Source organism: Patagioenas fasciata, chromosome 3 (genome assembly GCF_037038585.1).
Source record: "Patagioenas fasciata isolate bPatFas1 chromosome 3, bPatFas1.hap1, whole genome shotgun sequence".
In the NCBI taxonomy this organism is placed as follows: Eukaryota; Metazoa; Chordata; class Aves; order Columbiformes; family Columbidae; genus Patagioenas; species Patagioenas fasciata.
The window spans coordinates 104,391,861-104,415,423 of record NC_092522.1 but is presented as its reverse complement, the minus strand read 5'-3'; the positions used below and the strand labels follow the sequence as shown (position 1 = coordinate 104,415,423).

The 23,563-nt window shown below is 45.1% G+C and overlaps 1 long non-coding RNA gene across 1 annotated transcript; it reads right to left on the bottom strand.

The window, feature by feature from the left end:
• Positions 1 to 236: 236 nt before the first annotated feature.
• Positions 237 to 7,638, bottom strand: LOC139827629 (uncharacterized). The gene is made up of 4 exons (XR_011738506.1): positions 7,405 to 7,638; positions 2,970 to 3,189; positions 1,392 to 1,433; positions 237 to 716 (listed from the first exon to the last, which is right to left on the bottom strand). It is a non-coding gene; the product is annotated as an uncharacterized lncRNA (long non-coding RNA).
• Between the last annotated feature and the right edge of the window lie 15,925 nt (positions 7,639 to 23,563).

The following is a 23,563-nucleotide window of genomic DNA, read 5'->3' as shown; positions in this document are numbered from 1 at the left end:
GCCTGAAAAGTTGCTTTTATTTCCTTGTTTTGGGTAGTGCTCTAGTTCCTGTTTTGCCTTTGGTTTCTCTAGGCTGTGTGCCGGTGTTTTTTCCTGTTTCCCTTTGGACAGCAGCTCACAGACCTGTTCCGCCTGTGCTGGGGTGTTATGGGCTCCTGTCCAGGGTGCTCTGGTTTCTGCCCCTCAAATGCCTTTGCTGTGTCTCACAACTACTTTAAATACACAAGAGCTGCAGCTTTAGCACATCAGGATGCTGGGGGTTGTCTGCTTTTATTTTAAAGCAGCCTTACTCCTTGGTAGCTCCAAATCCCCATTGTATGGAAGTTTGCCTGCATTTCTGATTACATTATTAGCAAGAAAATGTGCTTCCACTTTGAGTTTTCACACACACACACACACACACATATATATACATGAATTATAGGTTCATATAGGGATGTAGGTGTATATGTCTTCCAGGAGGTGTATATCAGAACTGTTGTTGATCTCCTGAGGTTCTGTAGGAGCAGCACTATATCACAATATGTGACTTGTCACTTCTGGCTTGCTAACAGCAGAATCATGATCTCATGGAAAAATCCAGAGGGTGGGAATGAGCAGATCAGCAGAGGCACGGGCAGTGCGAAGGAACCACGGCTCCAAACACCTTGGGGCACTTGGGCTTGCTGTCATTTAACCTTTCTGGATCAGCTCGGTGGCTTCTTCTTTGGATTGCCCTGAGAAAGGATGCAATATTCATGAAGTCCTGAGTAAACTTAAGTTGCTATGTGCTATTCAGCTGCTTTTACAGAAGTGCTATCAGGTGGAGAAGAAGCTCTATAAGGGGAAGTAACAGGTGCTATAAGAAGCTATAAGCTCTGTAATTATGTATTAAATTTATAAGAAGCTATACAGAAGCTCTATAAGGTGAAGTAACTGGTGAGGAGGTTACATTTGAAAGAATTTTTATTTAGTGTTTGTTGGAAGAAAAAAATACTGTTTTTCTACTCATAGCATTTTCAAGATAAATATATTGGTGGTAATAAAAGGGCTATGAGTAGCTCTTTTAATGTTACCCCACCACTGCAGGACATCCCTGCCCTGACACATTTGCCCAGATGCTTATTATTTTCTTTTTGTGGATTATGTTTAATTCCAATGAAATAGCTCAGTAAAAAATTAAACACTGAGTCAAGATTTCTGAATATGGCTCCTTTCCTGAGAGCAGTGGCTGGTAGGAGATTTCCTCAGGATTGGTGAGATTTATGTCTTGGGATAAAGACGACACACAGCACTCTTCAGAGCTGTGAAGCTGCCTCGGTACAAACATCTGAAGAGCTGATTATCTGAAGTACTCAGAAAGTATTTCTTGGGCAGAATGTGCTGTTTCATACTTTCAAGATAATACCTACCATTCTATTCACTTCTTACAGGAATAAAATGTTCAGAGTTCTCTAGAAAAGAAAAAAGACAGTGCTAGTTATTACGCAAAGGACAAGTGTAGTGGTGGCAGAGACTTCAGACAGGAATTTTGAGAAATAGCTTTGGACAACTGGGCATGGGAAGAAATGTGTAGAGACAGCCAAAAGCAGTGATTGATTTCCCAGTCTCCAACCACACCAACACTCATTAGATCACACCAGTCTTTTTTTTTCTTTTATTATTTATTTTTGTGTGGTTTACTCTGTGGTTTTCCACAGAGCTACTTTCAGCTGAATTTTATGACAGGCATCTTTTCTTTTTATTAGTTTTGAGAAAATGTTTTGAAAGTTCATGTTCTTACAAGGGTAAAGCAATAATAGTGCATAAAATGTCCATTATTAAATAACATCTCTAATTTTTTTCTTTCTTGATATTCAGAAACAACTCTAAGACACAAGACAAAATCAGTCTGGAGAATCCAAGAGTTAAACAAAAAATTATGGGGTTTGTGATGTTGATTTGACAGATTTGCATGAGTTTAGATTCAAATCAAATGAAGTCAATGCCTGGACTGTCATGGTCATCAGACCTTCTCTACTGTCCATGGAGTGTTTTCACCATGGCACAGTTCATTATGACCGGTGAGCATTTGTGTTCTCTTAGCACATTTAAATACATCCACAGGACCTAGTGGTCAGAAGGCTTCTTACAAATAAATGAAGTCAGAGAACAACAGAAACTTGCAGAGGCAAGACTGAGCAGACAGCACAGGGTATAAATGAAGTGGAAGGAAGGAAAAAAATGAAATCAGTTTTGATGCAGAAGGACTTCCCTGTCAAATCATTCTCTCTGGTAACACTGCAGGGTGCTACCAAATTCAGTGGAGTTGAATCAACGTGCGTAAAATTCGAACTTTTCCAAAGTGATAGAGCAATGCTGGAGCTATTTAGGGTTTTGCTGTTCTGAGATACTTTGTAGCATTTGTCCCACAAGCTGAACTGCCTCCTGCTTTATATTCATAAAATCATAGAATAATTTTGGTTGAAAAAGACCTTTCAGATCATTCAGTCCAACCATTAATCTAACACTGCTGAGTCCACCTCTATACTATGTCCTTAAGAACCTCACCTACACTTCTTTTAAACACCTCCAGGGATGGTGACTCCACCACTTCCCTGGGCAGCCTGTTCCAATGCTTCACAACCCTTTCTGTGAAGACATTTTTCCTAATATCCAACCTCCCCTGGTGCAACTTGAGACCATTTCCTCTTGTCCTATATTCTGCAATGTCAGTCAGCTATTCCTTCACCAAGATTTTTTTTTTTTAACAGCCCCCCTCAAATTATGATGTCTTGTGGAGTTACTCTTCACTTCGGTGTTTCTCCCTGACAAACTGCTATTAAAGAGCAAGTTTTCATCTGCTCATAGATCAATTAAAGAGTATTGCCTTGCCCTGACCCCTGGGGTATACCACTAAGTGTAAAAAAGCCCTTCCTAATGAGTTATATATAGTTATATACTTAGTATGCCACTAAGTATATAGAAAAGCTTATTAATGGGTTTGTTACCTTGAATCCTTCCTGTAATAACCACCCATCTGTATTTTGCCAGTAGGCTCGACCTTGTGAAGACATCCTTTTCATACAGGGGGAACGTGGCTCTCAGTGCTGCTCTGGGACCATCTCGGTGAAGGGCTGTTGTGGTTACACCTGCACGGTGGTGGGGGATGTGATGCCGACTCTTCTCCAGGAACGTACACTGAAACCTCCCAATGGTTTGGTAAGATGTCTATGGAATCACACACACAGTATGTTTGGGGTTGGAAGGGACCTCAAAAGATCATCTAGTCCAATCCCCCCGCTGGAGCACGAATGCCTAGGTGAGGTCGCACAGGAACATGTCCAGGCGGGTTTTGAATGTCTCCAGGGAAGGAGACTCCACAACCGCCCTGGGCAGCCTGTTCCAGTGCTCTGTCACCCTCACTGAGAAGTTTCTTCTCAAATTTAAGTGGAACCTCTTGTGTTCCAGCTTGATCCCATTACCCCTTGTCCTATCATTGTTTGCCACCGAGAAGAGCCTGGCTCCATCCTCGTGGGACTCACCCTTTATATATTTGTAAACATTAATAAGGTCACCCCTCAGTCTCCTCTTCTCCAAACTAAAGAGATCCAGCTCCCTCAGCCTTTCCTTATAAGGGAGATGTTCCACTCCCTTAATCATCTTTGTTGCCTTACACTGGACTCTCTCCAGCAGTTCCCTGTCCTTCTTGAACCGAGGGGCCCAGAACTGGACACAATACTCTAGACTGGGTCTCACCAGGGCGGAGTAGAGGGGAAGGAGGACCTCTCTCGATCTACTGACCACCCCCCTTGTAATACACCCGAGGATGCCATTGGCCTTCCTGGCCACAAGGGCACAGTGCTGGCTCATGGTCATCCTGCTGTCCACCAGGACCCCCAGGTCCCTTTCCCCTACACTGCTCTCTAATATGTAATTTCCCAACCTATACTGGAACCTGTCGTTGTTCCTGCCCAGATGCAGGACTCTACACTTTCCCTTGTTAAATTCCATCAGGTTATCCCCCGCCCAACTCTCCAGCCTGTGCAGGTCCCGCTGGATGGCAGCACAGCCTTCTGGCGTGTCAGCCACTCCTCCCAGCTTAGTGTCATCAGCAAACTTGCTGATAGTACACTCAATTTCCTCATCCAAATCGTTAATGAATATATTGAATAATATTGGCCCCAGTACTGACTCCTGACACACTCCACTAGATACTGGCCTCCAACTAGACTCCGCACCATTGACCACCACTCTCTGGCTTCTCTCCTTAAGCCAGTTTGCAACCCGCCTCACTACTCTATTGTCTAGACCACACCTCCTCAACTTAGCTGTGAGGATGCTGTGGGAGACTGTGTCAAAGGCTTTACTGAAGTCAAGGTAGACCACATCCACCGCTCTGCCATCATCCATCCACCTTGTTACATTCTCATAAAAGGCTATAAGGTTGGTCAAGCATGACTTACCCTTGGTAAAGCCATGCTGACTGCCCTTAATGACCCTCTTATCCTTGATATGCCTTGAGATGGCACCAAGGATAAGCTGTTCCATTACTTTCCCAGGGACAGAGGTGAGGCTGACCGGTCTATAATTACTCAGGTCCTCCCTCCTGCCCTTTTTGAAGACTGGAGTGACATTTGCTTTCCTCCAATCCTCGGGCACCTCTCCCGTTTCCCAAGACTGGGCAAAGATGATGAAGAGCGGTCTAGCAATGACTTCAGCCAGCTCCCTCAGCACCCGTGGATGCATCCCATACGGACCCATGGATTTGTGGATGTCCAGATTGCCTAACTGCTCCCTAACCCAGTCCTCATTGACTAAAGCAAACTCCTCCATTAACCTGGCTTCATCCGGGGTCTCAGGGGTACAGGGCTCCCCAGGACAGCCTCCACCAGACTAGACAGAGACAAAGAAGGCATTCAGCAATTCTGCCTTCTCTGTATCTTCTGCCACCTGGGCAGCCACCCCATTCATCAGTGGGCCTACACTGCCTCTGGTATTAGTTTTATCTGCCATGTATTTGAAAATGTTCTTTTTGCTGTCCTTGACCCCTCTCGCCAGCTGTAATTCTAAGGAGGCCTTGGCTACCCTAGCTGCCTTCCTACATCCTCTAACAGCAGCCTTATATTCCTCCCAAGTGGCCAGTCCCTGCTTCCATGACCTGTAAACTCTCCTCTTCTGCTTGAGCATACCCAACAGATCCCTATTCAACCACACAGGCCTCCTGGCTCCCTTCCTCGACTTCCTACATGTGGGGATGCTCTGATCTTGAGCATGGAAGAAGCAATCTCTGAATGCAATTCAGCTCTCTTGGGCCCCTTTTCCTTCAAACAGCCTTGCCCATGGGATTTCCCCTAGCAATTGCTTGAAAAGGCCGAAGTTAGCCCTGCTAAAGTCCAGGGTTGCAATTCTACTTGCTATTCTGTTCCTGCCACACAAGATGCTGAACTCCACCATCTCGTGGTCACTGCAACCCAGGCAGCCCTCGACCTTTACTGCTTCGACCAGACCCTCTTTGTTAGTGAGGATGAGATCCAGCAGTGCACCTCTCCTAGTTGGCTCCTCCACCATCTGCATGAGGAAGTCATCATCAATGCACTGGAAGAACCTCCTGGACTGTGGCTGGCTGGCTGAATGGTCCTTCCAGCAAACATCAGGGAAGTTAAAATCACCCACAACAACCAGGGCCTGTGACTGTGAGGCCACTCTCAGCTGCGCATAGAAGGCCTCATCAACTTCCTCAGCCTGATCTGGTGGCCTGTAATAGACACCTACAATAGTATCACCCCTGCCAGCCTGTCCCTTGATCCTGACCCATACACTCTCAACTCGTTCCTCATCTGCTCCTGGGCAGAATTTAGTACATTGCAGTTGCTCTCTCACATAGAGAGCAACTCCACCACCACGTCTGGCTGGCCTGTCTTTCCTGAAAAGGGCGTAGCCATCCATGACCACATTCCAGTCATGTGAGCTGTCCCACCACGTTTCTGTAATTGCCACCAGATCATAATCTCCCGACCGAACATAGGATTCTAACTCCTGCTTATTCCCCATGCTGCGCGCATTGGTGTACAGGCATTTCAGGGAGCGAGCAGAGCACACCAATTTCTCCCTAGGGGCACAGGAGCCCATCCGGTCCTCATCCACTTTAGAATGCTGCCCCACTGGGGCAAGCCCAGCTACAACCCCATCCGCCTTCAAGCCTAGTTTAAAGCTCTCCAAATGAGCCCAGCTAATTCCTGCCCCAGCATCCTTTTGCCCCTGTGAGATAAGCCTTTCCTGCATAACACTGTCCAGACTGGAGTCTTATAAAAACAACCATTATCAAAAAATCCAAAGCCCTGCCTGTAGCACCAGTCTTGGAGCCAACCATTTAGAGACTGAATTTTCCTATTCCATCCCACATCGCCACATGAAGATGGAAGGAGCAAAGAGAAGATCACTTGGGCCCCTGAGTCTTTCACCATCCTTCCCAAGACCTTGAAATCGTTCTTCATTCCCCTCAGACTACGGGAAGCAGCTTTCTCCCATCTGTCTGGAAGACCAGCAGCGGGTAGCAGTCTGTCGGGTGCACCAGTCTGGGGAGCTCTCTAGCAATATCCTTGATCTGGGCTTGAGGTAGACTACAAACTTCCCTAAGATGAGGGTCAACTCTGCATATTGGGCCCTCTGTTCCTTTCAGAAGGGAATTTCCTATTACAATCACCTTTCTTTCTTATCAGAGGCAGTCTTAAGTTGTGAAGTCAACCGCCTCTTCCTATGTGATCTTGTAGGCAAGCTTGGAACCACCTCCTCACCTACCTCTTCTTCAAGATCCAGGGCCTCAAACCTATTATAGAGGGGCACCTGGGGAGGCAAAGCAGGCAGGGAGGGGGGCTGCCCGTGATGCCGAACTGGAATAAGCTTCCAACCCTTGTCGTCTTTTAGGTCCCCTACCTCTGCCCGACAGCGACAAGGGTGGGGCTGTCTCAGGACTTCTGCCTCTGTCCGAGAGGGCAGGAGGTCCATCTCCTTTTGGGGGGTACCTCCCTGGGGCCTTTCCGACTGGCACATCAGGGTGTTACTCCACCAGTCGATCTCCCTTTCGCACTCCCTGATGGACCTCAGTATCTCAACCTCTTCCTTAAGCTTCACAACCATGTCGAGCAGATCTTGCACCTGCTCACACCTCACACAAGTAGAGTGCTGGCCTCCCTCCCCTGGCAGCAGCAGGCCCTGGCACTCCTTGCAGCCGGAGACCTGAACATCAACCGTTCGGGACAGAACCTCAGCCTGCGTTGCCGCAGTCTTTTTGAGACAAGCTCTCCTTCTGGAGGCGACCATGGTCATCAGCAGTCTGGGACGCTGGCAATAAGTTAGAGGGACTGACAAGCAACAAGTGCTCTCTGCACCCTGCTGCACAAGGTACCACACCCGCTGCCGCAGCACAGTGTGGGTGGGACTCACCCGCTGCACAAGCCGGTTGCTCCTCTCTGCACCTGGTGGGCTGCCCTCCCAAAGGTTTTTTCAAGGCAAGGGGAGGCAGCGTGGTCGCCGTCACCGTGGGAACGCCCCCCGCCACGTCAGCCGCTCTCTCGCAATGGCTGCCGGGGCTTCGGGGTTCGGGACACGCCGGGAATCACGCTGTCCCTGTACGTTTCCCTCTGAGCTTCCTAATCTCTGCTGAACCTCGTGGTCGGCTGAACCTCGCCGGCTGTGGCTCTCGCTGGGCTGGCTCCGATCAGCTGACTGAATGCTAGTATCGAGTTTCAGCCGCTTTTAAACCTCCCGCCTGCACCGTCCTGGTGCAGGAGCAGACTGGACCTCTACAAAAAGCCGGACCCTTGCATTTGGTCCCTAGTATTTCCTACAGTAGTAATAAATCCGTGTATTTCACCACGTGCTCTCTGCAAGAGCATCAGCAGGCAGAAGCACGTATTGTGTGTGAAATCAGAGTGGGAGACCGCAGCACACCAGAAAAGCCTCACCCAGCTGCTTCTGCATCAGATTTGTAACCTCTGCCTTCTTTAAATATATTTAGAGTTGTTTCAAAATAACAGGTGGATTGGTGAACACATGTATGTTACAGGGATGGTTGAAGGATCTCGTATGGAAATCTGCCCTCAAAATCCTTGCAGTAATGGATATTCAGATTTGGTTATTTCAAAGAGCAAGGCTATGATTCACCAGAGATTACTTAAAATGAAACATGTACATCATTTTTATAGAAGAGCCTTGGCAGGCAACATGGAAAAGAGATGTACAGTGAATTAAAACAGATCCTGAGGGCACACTGAGCTCCAGACCCCCTTTCTTTCCCAGTGTGACACCAGCTGTGGGACAGCAGCTCGGAGAGCTCATTTATACTGACTTGACAGGCGGGTGAGGGCTTGCACAGAGGTAGTCACCTTCACCAGGGCAAGGGCGCTGACTGGCTTTTGCAACTAGGATAAAATGATGCCAGTTTTGAGAGTGAATGTTTAAATTTATACCTCTCTGCATGGCCAACTGCAAAAGGCGGCCAGTACTTTCAGAACACTATCAAAAATGGTTTTGGTCTGGTGTTTGCCCAAGTCCTTCGAGTTGTCCTGGAGCTGGTCAAAGAAGAGCTAGATTTCAACAGGAGATTAACAGAGAGACAGAACATTTCATGACATATTTTTATCCCTTTTTTTTTTTTTTGACCAGTTCTACTTACATCTAAATTTCTGAAAGAAACATATTTTTTCTGCTCTTTTGATCTTCATAATTGCCCCAAGCTGGTGCTATAGGAACAGTTCAGAGGAAACCTGCAATAACATTTTGTCTCTCCATGATCAATAGCATATGAAATAAAAGCTCCATTCCTAAAAATAAACTAGAGATTTCTGCTGTCACATTAACTTGACTTTACCTTAGGCATATAAACCATTATTTGGGTTGCATGATATTGAATAGTGAATAAGAAAAAATAGTCAGGCTGGTGAATTAGACCTTATGCAACAATGAGTATAACAAAAGAAATCACATGTATTTAAAGTCAAATGCTAGAAATGGCTGTAAGATGGACTTACGAAGGGAGTTAAAACTCCAGGATAGGGAGTGAAACAGTCCTGAAAGGAGCAAATACTTGCATAAAACTGTTAGGTTGTTACCTAAAAAAGGACATTTGGGTGCACAGTTTATGGCATTTCATAGTACAACGGTAATGTTACAAGTTGCAGGCAGCTTTCCTGCTCCCAGTCGGTGCATCAAATGTGTTAAAAGTATGAATATTTTTGCCTATATCCTACACACCTGAAACTGGGCTCCTGCATCAAAGCTGGACACCAACCTCACCGCCTGGTCAATGAGGCAAAGCTGGGCTCACACAGATCCACCTAACATGCGTGGGAAAGACCTTGTCCTGTGGATGTGCGGCTGGGACTGGTGAGAACAGATGTCGCACGCTTAAGTTTTGCAGTGGGTCCAACCACCCCACATTGCTGGGGAAGGGGGAGGCGAGTGCAGACATGAGACAGTCGCCTCTGTCTGCCACATGTATGATGGCAGACTTGCTGAGCTGAGTGGTCTTGCCGTGTGTGACACATTTGAGTATTTGAGTGAGTATTGCACTGGAGATAGTGGTGGTTCTTTGCCACTTGCAAACAATCTTCTACAGAGCACAGACAAGATCACAGGTCTGTCTCAGAATTTATAATGGAAAGAAGAACTGAAGAAATCTAATAGATTATTTATGCTGAAGTTCAGTCAGTCTGTTCTCAGTGTTTAATTACATTTGTTTGTGGAGCCACAGGAAGAGCAGGGCAGGCACTACGAGATCTCTGGTCTAAAGCTTTTTGTCCTCGTTTCTCACTCCAGCTGTTCACCTACAGCTGTGCTCCTGCTCCCCTGGTGTCCCCATGCCCAGCTCTCCCGCAGCAGGGACCTGCCCCCAACCCAGGCCTCCTGCTGGGGGTTTCTGATGGGGCTGGGAGGTGACCAGCGCCTGGCATACAGCAGCCCTGGGGATGAGCCTGGTGCCACCTTCAGCTTTTGTCATTCTGGGACAGGTGATTTGGCTGTTGGGCTCTTTGGAAGGAGTGAGCGGCAGCATCTGCTCCCCTCCAGCTGCGTGTTCAGGGGCACTGACTGTCCACAGACACATGCATTGGGAAGAGGTTTCCACTGACTGGTGGGTCCTCAGTGACCAGCAGTGTCCAACCACTGATGAAGGCTCAGATTTTTCAGAGGTATTTCTAGAATCCTGCAGACCTGCTGGGCTGCTCTGCAGTCTCTCTGCTTTCCCCTGCCTCCGCAGGGAGCCCTGACACCTGACTGGCATGATATGGCTCATTTTGGTGAGGGTGAGATGCGTGGTATCTAAAGAAAGGCACCCAGAGTAGGAAGTCATGATTTTGACTTCAGTGCCTTTATATGTTTTGTTTGTTTGTTCGTTTGTGGGTTTTGTGTTTTGTTTTTTTTTTTTTTTTCCTCCCAATATTATGGGCCCTTTCCCAGGCAGAGTGGGCAGAACAGCAAGAGATCAACTTTACTGGAGTTTCTTTTACTAACTGAAACTGAAAACAAAGCTACAAGTTCCAGTACTGCCCTTATACCAGACACCCCTTTGTATCACTTGGCAATGCAGCCATGCACATAAATGTCGCTGACTGTCAACCTGCGGGATCAAAAAGGTCTGAAATGGCTCATCCCTGCTTGTACCTTAGGTGGCATCTTCCCTCTGGTAATTCTGCAGTACTGAGCATTGGAGGACATGTTGGATGGTTCCAGGATAACCAACCTCTCTTCAGCCTGCTGTCAGAACCAGCTTTATCCAGCATTAATTTTGCAGATGTAGCAGTGTGTATTACGTATCTGCTAGAGCATCACGAAGCAGGACAGCCTTAGCTTTGCAAGGGTAACACAGAGCATATGGTAGGTCAGTGAAAAAAAGAAATTGCTTTTTGTGAATCAGCGGCAGTGCATGTTGTGGGTATGGTATCCATGATCAGGGCTGGTGGGGAGATGGTCGGGTCCATGGCATTTATCAGCTTTCCTCTCTCCAGGCTATCAGTTTCCTCAGTCTTTCTGTGCAGGTCACATTTTTGCACTTCTTATTTTTGTCACTTTCCTCTGAGCTCTCTTTAACTGGTCCATGTCTTCCCTGAAGGGTGATGTCCAAAATGAGACACAGCAGTGACCAGCACCAGGCAAAGCAGGAGGACCCCTCCATACACCTTCCAGCCCACATTCCTGCTCTTAATGCCCCCACAAGATTGTTTCTCGCCCCCGCAAGGATGTGATGCTGCTGGCTGGTGCTGTGATTCACTCCATTGATCTGGCGTTGCTCCTCACCCCGTGTTCACACAGCTTTTGCCAAAGCATCGAGCTTTTTGTGCTTGTCCTTCTTGAATCCCACTGCCAATCTGAGAGCGCTTTGCAGATTTCAGATAATTGTGAATTCTGCTCCTGTCATTTGTGCCTGCAGAACTTCCGAGGTTGATGTTTTATGCATACCGACTCTCATGACGAGTCATTAGTAAAAATATCAGGCAGCTCCATTCACAGCAGTGTGCAGCAGCCCGTTCCTCACTTTTTTTTTTCCCAGACACTCAGACAATTCTGTTCATTCTTTGCAGGTTTAAGGACAGGACCTGTAATCTCATTACTGTGGTTCATTTAAGAGTGCTTTCCCTCAGCCTGTGTATGAGAATGTTGTTTGCAACCATCTTACTGAAGTCATGCATTACAATGCTTGCTCACTTGCTTGTAATATTGTTTAAGAAGGAAACTGGGTTGGATGCACATGATTTATTCCTGATGAACACATTAGCTGCTTTTTATCCTCTTATTTTTCTGTGGGTTTGCAGATAGCTCTGATTATTTGTAAAGTACTCTTGAGTGTCTGTTGATCATCATTGAGTGGGAAGCTGATCCAAGGCTTTTCCATCTGAAAGATATTTACCCTTTTTTCAGCCTTCTGGGGCCTCCCCCATCCTTTATGAACCTCAGCTATAACCACTAATGGCTCTGAGACTCCTTCAGTCAGATCCCAAAGTACTCCAAAGTGAATTTCCTCAGGTCCACCTGATAATAGCATAGTTATTAGGTAAAACCTTGCTCTCTGGCTGCAGCACCTCTAAGGTAATGGAAGCAAATTGGTTTTGATACTGAAATATTACTTAAAATAACCATAGACCAATTATATTAATTAGATATCACAACTGTTAGATACTACTGTTTCTGATTTGGTGTGTACAAAGCATCTGAGGCATTGGCATAACTCCCTTTCAAGATTATCCAATACAGCTCTTTCTCAGCGAGGTTGATGGTCTGAGTGACTCAGTTGTTGCCTTGTTCTCACCATGCAAGCATATTGATATTTTTCCCACTCCTTTGAATAGGAGCCACTGGCAAAAAAGACAAGGAAAGCAAGTCCATTACTCACCTTTGGCTTTTCAGAAACACTAACATGTCACAAGAGCGGCCCGTAAAACTTTACCTCTTGTTTTGCTTGGAAAGCGTATTGGGGGAGGAAATGGTGTTCAGTGTTGGTCCATGCCTGGCACAGCAGGGACATCCTGGGGGCCTCTTGGAGCGTCTGCAATAGGAGGAGTAGACATTAATTCATCAGGGACTGAAATCACCCCTGGCTTTAGGATACTTAACACACAACTTCTGCAGCTGGAGCAAGGGAAAACTGCTGAGTCGGTTGCAGATAGATATGCAGCCAGATGACTTAAGATCTTGGCAGGTTTTGATTTTTTCTCAGAAGGAGAGGACTGTAAGCACCCAGGAGGCCATCATTTCTATTCAAGAGATTGGGTTTTTTACGCCACAGGCCATTTATTTTTTTACTGTTGTATCGTGACCTATGGCAGCAGCTCATATTCTTCCCTGCAAAGACCAAGGCTCTTTGGCACAAGCACCTGATGGTATCAGGCAACTGGGGGGGGAGGAGGGCTATGGCTGACCAGGGTGACCCCAAAGTGCTACCCTAGCGCAGAGCAGGTCTCTTTCTGTGGGACCTGGCACCCAGAGATCACGTTGCCTGGTGGGGGCAGCCACCGCCACCCCTCAGGTGCCACCCACAGAGCAGAAGCCTGAGAAAAAGGAAATATCATCACTTGCCTGTTGCAGGTGAGGAACTGAAACAACTCCTGGAGGGCCAAATCAGACCGAAACATAACACTAGAGCTGTGTTCTCCATATACCCTTTCCTTTTCTTGCTCTCTCTTGGTAAAGTGGATGATTTCAGGTTCTTGGCACCACCTCAGCTCACACAGCACAAAGCACACGCAGCACTTTATTTACGGTTCAGCATGTACTTGCAGATAATTCACCCTCAGCGATACTACACATTTACTTATAGATGCCTATGTTGAAAACAAATGAAAAATATTATGTATTGAGGACTTCTCAGCAGTCCCCAGGATTAAAGAATATAATAACCAGTAACATTGTAAGCCAAACATTGTGTTAACAGAAATAATACTATAGTATAGGTATTGACAAAAGAATATTTCATTTGAAGGACTACTAGACTACAACAAGTACATGAAGTCCAGCTCTAAAGAAAGTATGAATATTGAGGTGGAGCACAATTAACTTTTTTAATCAAGTCTCTCAGGGATGACAGTGAAACTCACAAGCAACATGAGATGGCCCAGAGCTGGACAGACTTCAGTGCTGACACATGTAATCGTTTGCTGTGCTGCTTCATGCCTCTTTCAACATCCATTGTGTGGTGCCAAGGTGCAGGGTATCTCTAATTAACATTATTTTTACCTGAAAAGGTCTGCAGATGACACCAAGCTGAGAGGTGCAGTTGATATGCCAGAGGGAAGGGACCTTGACAGGCTTGTAGAGTGGGCCTCTGCAGACCACATGAAGTTCAAAAGGCCAAGTGCAAGGTCATGCACCTGGGTTGGGGCAATTCCCAACATCAACACAAGGTGGGGGAATGGGTTAGGGCAGCCCTGAGAAGGATGTGGGGTACTGGTGGACAAAAAAAACAGATATGAGCTGCCAATGTGCAAAAGCCAACCATATCCTGAGCTGCATCAAAAGGACTGGGATCAGCAGGTGGAGGGAAGTGATTCTCCCCCTCTACTCCGCTCTGGTGAGACCCCACCTGCAGTTCTGCATCCAGCTCTGGAGGCTGCTGCTTGCAGGGAGGGTTGTCAGTAGGCACAGGCCAACATCCCATCCAGTGGCTCCTGTCACAGAGCAATGACAGCGGACAAGCAGTGGCAAGGGCTTCAGCTTCCAAGGAAATACAAAATGTCCTTTGTGGGCTTCTACTTCCCATGTGGATGCCTGGGGCTGTGCATCTTTACTGCAGCCTTTCTTAATGTAAGTCCCCCTTGCTACTATTGTACACACCGCTGCATTCACCTCTCTGGCGCAAGCTCGCACTTACTATGAGCTGCTTCTGCTCTCGGAGGTTTGTAGGTGTCTCCATGCAGGAGATGAGCTGCAGCTGGGCTGCCCATGCTGGTCCAGGCCCAGAGTCCCTTTTCTTGGACCCAGAGACAGTGTCCTGCAGCTCAGTGGCTTCCTCTGGAAGCTGCCCAGAACCCAGCAATCATGCCTCTGAATTTTCTGATTATCTCGGTGTCTGTCTTGAGTGGGAAATTGCTATTATTGGAATAGGATGTTTTTGTAGAGATAGGGATGATTTGTCTCCCCTACTTTGAGCTTTCTAAAAGTTAGGTGTTCAGCTTGTAGTCAGCAAGGACAGAGGAACACATTCAGAGGGAGAGTTGGCCCACCTTCTTCCAGACACCTCTGGAAGTGCTCATTTTTTGTACTGGCTGTGGGGAGAACCTATGGAAATAGCTCACGCTGAATATTTAACATGCAGTGGCTAAGGTTCCGTGAGATAAACGTGCAGCATTGTACTCCTGTACCAATATCTTTGAGTAAACTCTAGGCTTTTTAATGTGCTGTCTAACAAGGAAATAATTTTACTTTAATGTGAAAGAGCAATTATAAAGTGGAATTCAGACTGTATGATTTAAAAAACCAAAAAAAACCCCAAACTGTTAGTCACCCAGTACAAACCGTTTGCTTTACATTCATCCTCCCGTCACTTTGGCACAAACTTGTATTGAGACAGTTGCATAGTGAAACCACAGCTAAAACTACTCGAAGCTTTGCAGAATGGTTGCAGGAGCACTAGCTCATGAAAGCCATCCAGGGCTCAGCGTGATGCTGGGCTCCCTGCATGGCCAGGAGCTGAGATTTACAGCCCCTCTCACGATGCTAACTCTTCTTCTCCTGCTCCTCACTGAGTGATGCCTCTCCTCCCATCCCACACCATTCTGCAACGTGGGGTCAGCTGGGGCCTTGGTGCCTTTGTGCTTGGCAAGGAAAAGGCAAGGAGATGCAGGGACACAAATACATGAGCAGAACTGTTATTGAATAATTGACAATAAGGAAGAAAGTGGCAAAAATCGTTGCAGTATCTTTTCAAGACAAACACTCTCAGCATTTCTTTAGTTTCTCCTCTTGATATTATGCTATCAAATTCACAGTCAAATTCATTTGGGAATCAAACATTACAAATTCCTTAGGCGAGCTCTGGGACTAATGAACAGGACGTAACCGGCAAGTGAGTGGAAAAGGGACTCTGAGTTACCTGATGAAAGGACTCTTGCCAGAGCTGGGCTGCAGATGAAAGCAAAGACCCAGCGGGAGATCACATGTTACTCGGGAAGAGCCAGGGATTTGCACAAATCTTTGATGCTGTGCTGGCCTCCCTCCTCATGCCTCTTTGGTATTCACCCCCTCCTGCAGCCTCAGGGCCGGTCGTTGCCCTCGCCCTTGCTCCGTTATGTGCACATGCAGACAGACGGGGTCTGTCACAGCTCCCCACACTTCAGAGGAGCTCTGGGTGGAGGAATCATAGAATTGTTTTGGTTGGAAAAGACCTTTCAGATCATTGAATCCAAACGTTAATCTAACACTGCCAAGTCCACCACTAAACCATGGCCCCAAGAACCTCATCTACATGTCTTTTAAACACCTCCAGGGATGGTGACTCCACCACATCGCTGGGCAGCCTGTTCCAATGCCTGACAACCCTTTCTGTGAAATTTTTTTCCTAATATCCAATCTAAACCTCCCCTGGTGCAACTTGAGGCCATTTCTTCTCATCTTATTACTTGCTACTTGGGAGAAGAGACCAACACCCTCCATGCTACAGCCTCCTTTCAGGTAGTTGTAGACAGTGATAAGGTCTCCCCTCAGCCTCCTTTTCTCCAGGCTGAACAGCCCCAGCTCCCTCAGCTGCTTCTCATCAGACTTGTGCTCCAGACCCCTCACCAGCTTCCTTGCACTTCTCTGCACTTTCCCCAGCACCTCAGTGTCTTTCTTGTAGGCAGCTGAAGGCTCAGCAATGCTCTGGTTGTGCTGGCCTGAAGCAGTAGCTGAGGGGCTCTTGTGCCATCAGAGGGTCCTGGTGAAGCAAAGGTTTCAGTGCTGTTCCTCCACCTTTCCTCTCCTCACCCACAGCGAGGACCTACTGCAGTACAGCTAAAGAGCTCCTGGGGGAGCAGAGCACAGCAGTTTTTGGTTTGGTTTTGTTTTTCCCTTAGGGTAAAGCTTGCTTTTTAGAAGGATATGTGGCTCAGCTATGACAGGGAAGGCATGTGGTATTTGAGTTATTCCCAGGTGGTGATGATTCTGTTCAAGCTTTCATGAAGTTTGGATTTACTTGCTGCCATCCCTTTTGGTCTTAGAGTTTCAAGTTCTTCTAGTTCATTACTGAAGCACACAGAGTGAAGGACAAACCAATCTGTTATTTTTTTCTTTTTCTTTTCCTTTTTTTTTTTTTTTTTAAATAAGATTAAAAATCTTTAGCAGCAGCAGGATCATTCTGCCTTGGTATTTTTTCCTTACTCTGGTTTGAATAACAGCAACAAGACACAGCCCCTTCCCCAGGTCAGGAAAATTACAGAAAAATAAAAGAAACCCCAACATAAAGTGCTTTTATATGTAAGGAAACCACTCACATTCCTTCAGCTCATCTTAAAGCCCCTTCAGGCCGCTGCCGGATGACATGGTGGAGGCGGCACCCCCAGGACCCACCTCTGCTGTCCGTCGAGGGAGCTCAGGGCCCTGGCAGACTTGGTCAACATTTCCAATGCTCCCATTAGCTGACCTGAACCTCACCGGTCACTTCTGAATGGAAACACACCGAAGCACCCACTGAGACTTAATTCATGTATTTGCTCCATTTGGCGTCAGACACCTCCTTTGACCACCCTTGCTCCAGTATCTGGTGCTGTGGATTGCATGAAGTTCCCAAAAGCTTTGGAAAAGGTCTGGATTGTTGGTTTTGAAGCACCTAGTGCTCTTAAAAGAAGTCACTTGCAAAAATGCCACTCCAGAGGTGAAGAAACATCTCCTCCTGGGCCCTTTTGGACTGTTTTTGTGCTTACAAACACACTCACTACAAAGACGGGCCTTCTGATTAAAAGTCAGCAACAAACGGTAGCTTAGTTAAAAACTGAAGTGAACATAGCTCCAGGAACTGTATTAATCTGCCACTTGATTAAACAACCTTGCAGCTTCCTTATTAAATTGTGATACTTGCAGAAGAGTAACAAGAAAGTCATATGAAAGATAAGACTGATTTGGGGGGGTATTTTGTGTTGTCATTGACTGTTCATAAATGAGAGGCATTTTATCTAAGGTAGGAAAAGACGTGACAAGCATTAATATATTTTTTGTATTGTTTTATCACTAATATAATCATAGGGAAGTGCGAAAGTACTGCACAGGTAAAACCATTCATGGCCACATTTGACTGAAGCCAGGGAGGTGAATTACTGCCAATGACAAACCCACCATGCAACTTGTGACCAAAAAAGTGCTGCAGACATAGAACTTCTTCAGAAGGAAGCTCCCATGGAGCATCAGTGCCCCAGTTTTATTGGTGACACTGATTACCATTACAGCAGCACCCAAAACCCCAGCTGAGGCCAGACTTCCATGCATCTGGCACTAGGGAAAACGCATGGTCTGACACAAAGGGGCTCTCAGCAAGGCACCGGTGGCTTGGGTCACGCTGCCAGAACAACCCCCAGCCTGCCCATCAAGGGCCTGGGCAGTTACTTAGGACATGCACGTAATTTAGGGGTAAATAAATCAATTTCCTTGTTCAGATTCTGCTCTTGGTTTGATATATGAATTAAAGGCGCAGCAACATGACAATATTGCCTCTAAGTGACTACATGTCCACTGATTGGTAACTACTGAAATTTGCCTTTGGGATCTGCAGCATATCTGGAAATGCACAACCTGCAATTCTGTAGTCTTCAGCTTCAGAGATAAAAAATAATAATAAAGGCAATTTCCAGAGGATCCATGAAAATATATCAGAGATGTTGCCTTCATTTTATGCTTCCCTTATTAGTAAATGAGTGTTAGCTTGAGTAATAGTCCTAGGCTGTATGTTCTGATGGAAGAAGACAGAAATTCTGCTTTAGACAACTGAATGTATATATAGGTGAAAGAGCTTTTCATAAAAGATGCCATTTCAGGTGAATTTAATTGACTTTATTTAGCACAGCACTCAAGCTTGAATGTTCTCTGATATTTGCTAGCAATGCCATTTATCTCAAACGACTCTCCAGTCTACGCTACACCTGTTTGATTAGAGCACCAATGTTTGATTTTCTGATTATTTAATACTTTCATTTGACTTGCCTTTAAGAGGTGGACTCAGGCATACAAACCAAACAGCTACAAAATCTCTTGGGATTCCTTCTCACAGAACAATGTAATTAACTTGATGTATCAAGACATAATTCAAAGTAGGGAAGTTATTGCTGATAGAAGCGGATTAGTTTAGTTAAAATTGTTTGGCATCAGGAGATATTACCCTGTATTTTCCCGATTTTAGAGGTAAAACCAATATGATAAATTTTATTAAACGGCTTTTAAAGTGTATTTGTGAAGATGGTCTAACATTTACTTGCTTAAACGGTACTTCTATTTAAATACTTTTACAAGCTAGGGAAGGTAAAAAGTAATTCCTGGAGCATAACTCATCAAACATAAAAAATTATGTGCCAAATGAAATCCATTACTGGTGTTTCTTCAAACCTTTGCAAAACTAAGTAAAGCAGCATTAGCTTCCCCAAGCTCACTAGGCTCCTGACTTTCATCAGCATTCAGTTGTTGATGAATTGCCAACATTTTTGAAGTAAAAGCCATATAAACAAAAGTACAAATATGTTTAAAATGTAAATGCTTTTTGGGGGAGATCAAGGAAGAGATTAAATACCTCAGTCTGGCAAAGGATATAAGGATGTTCCTTAAATCCCCCTTTGACTTCAGTAGGACATAAACATATGCTTGAAGTTTGGCATGTTTAGAGCTTTGAAGACTAAATTCACAGACAGGTTTGGGAATTGCAGGATGGAGCGATATCCTGCTCAGATTTTGGGAGCCCTGCCGTGTCCTGAGCCTGCAGGCTGGATTTAGATGTCTACAAACATGACAAATGGAGGTAGGATTCAAGCACACAGCACACTGACTGCAGGGAGGGGTGAGGGCCAACTTACCTAATAGGCAATTAGAAGAAGAGAACCTTTAGCTTGTCGCAATTGTGAATTTGGGCCCCATTGCTGTAGTGGATGCAGCACTGGGAGAGGTCCATGCGGTGAGGCTCCTCTGGGATGCAGGGCTCCATAGCACCATGTTGCTCCTTCAGAAGAACAGGCAGAGGGAAGATGCAGCACCGCAGCCTCCTCCACACCTTTCCTTCCTCTGCCCAACAGTGTTTTCTCCAACACACAACAGGACAAAAGGGGACGGGGGCTGTCAGCTTCCAGTCATATTTCGGGCAGCCTCCAGTCCACCTCGGTGCTTCCAGCCAGAGGAGGATGAGAAGATGGGCATCTTGTCACCCACCCTCACAAGGTTTCAGTGTCTTGGTGCTTGACGTACCCCCGGCTATGGGCAAACCTGACAGCAGATCTTCCAGGGACCGCCACGTGGCCATCCATCACACCCAGCGTGTGCTGTAGGAAGCCTAGATTCTGGATTTAGACATTTGCAGCAGCAGATAGGTTGGCTAGAGATGCCTACACCTTCTGATGGGTGGAGTCCCAACTTTTCACCCAAATATGGCTTTTAGCACAGGCCCAAATCATCAGCAGCCAGTTGAAATGTGTCTGTTTTGTAATTTATTTCAATGACACCTTCCTGCTGCTTCACTTTATGCTCCTGAGGCTCGTAAGGCCTTTACTGAGACTCTCCACACCCAACTTACCTATTGTCTGTGTTGTCCTCCTGCCATTTTCAGTGGTACCAGATAACACTTTCAAAATTATTCAAAGCAATTCTCATGGAAAAAATGCATCTTCCTCATGAGATTCAGTTTCATGATGGAGTAAATTGGAAAGATCTCAGTGGTCAAGTTATGATTTATTTTATTCTAGTGTATCTTCTGAAAAGTATATTGTTATGACATGTAACCTTTGTCGAACAGAAGCGTTCATATTATGATAGTAATGACACTGAAAACAGCTAATGATCTTACATTCATTTTGGATAGGGGCAGGACATCAGTTTACAAAAATACAGCTGCCCAAAATCATATGCATTGATTAAAAAGCCATAAATATGGCAAATTGAGGGAGGTGGCGGGGTCATGCTATATAACTTCAATGTGATTAAATGCTTTCCAGTGATATCATTCTTACTTTTGTCAAAAGGATCAAGTTGTTTCGTTGTTTTTTTTTTTTTTCCACTTCTTATAAGTGAAGGCAGAAGACGGAATATTCCATCATATGATTTAGGTTTTTTAATATAAACAGATGGCTATACAAGATGGAGGTAATTTGCAACCTGGTACACTGTAAAAAAAAGATCTTGTAAACACTGATCTTCTAATCTTCTTCAATTTAACAACAATTGTGGAGGGAGGAAAGATGTGGGTGAGAACAGAAAACAGGGGAAAGAACAATTTAAAAATTAAAAAGTTTAGAATTTCAACCTGATTCAATTTGTGGTTTGGAATGTTGCAATACGCAATCTGAAGACTTCAAAATATTCAGCTGTGTAGGATGCCCCTTAGTGGCTGAATACAAACACTGTTGACAGAAGAAATAATTTTAAACACACACACAAAACCCAATAAAATAATATTTGTATTTATTAGCTGAGAACAAAGTGTTGTAAATGCTAACATATGCACAGAAGAGCCTACAAAACCATGTTTACATAAAACATCAGAAACAGTTGGAAAAATGCAAACAAATAATAAGAGAACATTCCTGAATAATAAATTGCATTGAGAAGAAAAAGAAAATATGGGAAAAGGAGGAAGAAAATGGTCAATCTCTGCTTTTCTTTTAATCAGAATGTATACTATGGGATGGGTGGGCTTTGCAAATGAATACGGTCAGATATTGAACTCTGCTATGAAACCTGACCCAATATTTTTCATGATACTTTCTAGAATATGGAGTTTCTGTACAGAATTACAAAGTTACCTGGTCTGGTGGCACAGTCCCTTCCCAGCACCACATGGGCGGTGCAGCCTGTGTCCATCTCTGCTCCTGCAGAAGGCTGCCAGCCCGTGTTACAATATACAAACATTCCTACCCAAAGGGTGTAGAGAAATGTTTACGATTCAATACGAAAGGTTAAATTGTACAACTTCTGCAACATACACACAAATGTACATACCTAGTTAGATATAACAGTACAAAGAATCTATGAGAGATTATTTTTATTTAGTCTAACTTTTATCATGAGGAATATATTGCTTCTAACTTTTCCTTTTCAAAACCAGTCTTTGCATAGGAGTCGATTTGCTGCAATGAGGTGACACTAACGAAGCACGGCACCCCATCGATCTGTTTGCACCTGCTCTGATTTTAACTCTGTTTTATACCTTTAGATCTCTACATATATGCTGCATAACAAAACAAGTCCATTGTATTTACAGACAGTTCATTTGGAAATCTGATGCCCCTGCTAGTCATTATTCATTTTTTCTTCCTTGAAGAAGTCTGTAATTCTTCCACCTTTTTAGCCTGGCATGTGGAATTCAGGGCTGCGAAGTGTCTCATCACCTGCACCGCGGTACCGCAGCAGACGAGCCGCTCGGTGGCACCGAAAGACCTTTCCTCGGGTCACAGCCCAGCGCGGCTCAGAGGCTCAAGGGAAGCCTCTTCTTCTGGGTCAGCTGGTGTGTGCTGTAGCTGGATATACTGACCCCAAACATCCCCAGCAGCACGGCCGCCCGCTGCAGCAGCGTGTCTGATGGGTTGATAACGATTTTTCCTGCAGCTTGAGTCTACGAGAGAAACACGGCAAGTTACCCGCTGATTCAGCTGCGTGCAGCACAAACGCAGGTCTTCGGAACCTACAAAGGGCTTTTTCCTTCTCCCTGTCATTTAATATAATGTCTTCACTTTCTGCTGAAGGGCATTTGGCACAAACTATTGCCCATTTTGGAAGGCCCCCCTTTTTGTCACTTTGTAATAGAAAGGACACATTTCTGATATGATTTTTCTTTCAGTTGTAACTCATTGATTCCAGTGACTTTGTGGGGCTCCCTCTGGCCTAGGCTGAGAGGAGAGTTGACTCAAGCGTGGAGGCTGAGGCATAAATGAGCAGGGACTTTCTTGTTCTGTGGAGTACAAAGATCTCTTCCTTCCCACAGATTAGCTCCTAACACAGTGATGTTCCATTGAATGTTAGTTACAAATTCAGGGAAGCAAGGCCAGAAGGGTTCAGTAACAGCTTTTATCAGCTCCACGGGTAGGACAAGACCAAGCAGACAAGTTTTAACACAGTCTCTTTGTCAAGTCCAACAGAGAAGCAGGAAATGCCAATTGAAGCAAAGATTAAAAAATACTTGAAATTATTATCTGAATAACAATCAGAAAACAAATTAAGTTACTGCTGCTTGCCTAGTACATACGATACAGTGACCAAGAGGCAGAAGCATAGTTGCATGGACTCCCGAGAGAGCAAAACACAAATTCCTATACATATTGGCACCATGAGTTAAAACAGATCATGTGTCTTTCTAGTTGCAGCGTTTCTTATGTGAAATGATGACTGGGCCTCAAATGATGATTTCTTTTATGATTTCCCTTGCAGTCCATGGACAGAAGGCATGGCACCACTAACAAGAGTGACAGATTCCAAGTAGCCTGATTTTCACTTCCAGATTATTTTCTTTAATGTGAGCTTAAATAATCAGAGCTCAGTGCTTTTACCTTGATAAATGTGGCCAACAGTGTGGCTACTTCAGCAGCAGAATAAACAAAGACAAAATAAATTCAAAATAAAATTACTAGGTAAGATGGTATCAAAAGATACGCAGGGAGGCATGAAAGAAAATCACTGCTAGGACTGAAACATGGTGTCCTTAGCTCAGCCTCTCAACTATTCAACTATCACCTCTCAGCTACTGTAGTCTATGATTTTGGATGCAAATCACATCAGTAAGAGCTGTGAGGCTGTGGGCTGTTTTACTCTCAGTTATTTAGCTGATTATAAACATTTTCTATGCTTTTTTTTTTTTTCTGTATATAATGGTTGAAGCTCTAGTCCCCCAATGTTCCAGAGGTCAATAATGCTTGAGGTTTCTTTATCATAACCATAGAAGCTGGTTGAAGCATTTGACTAG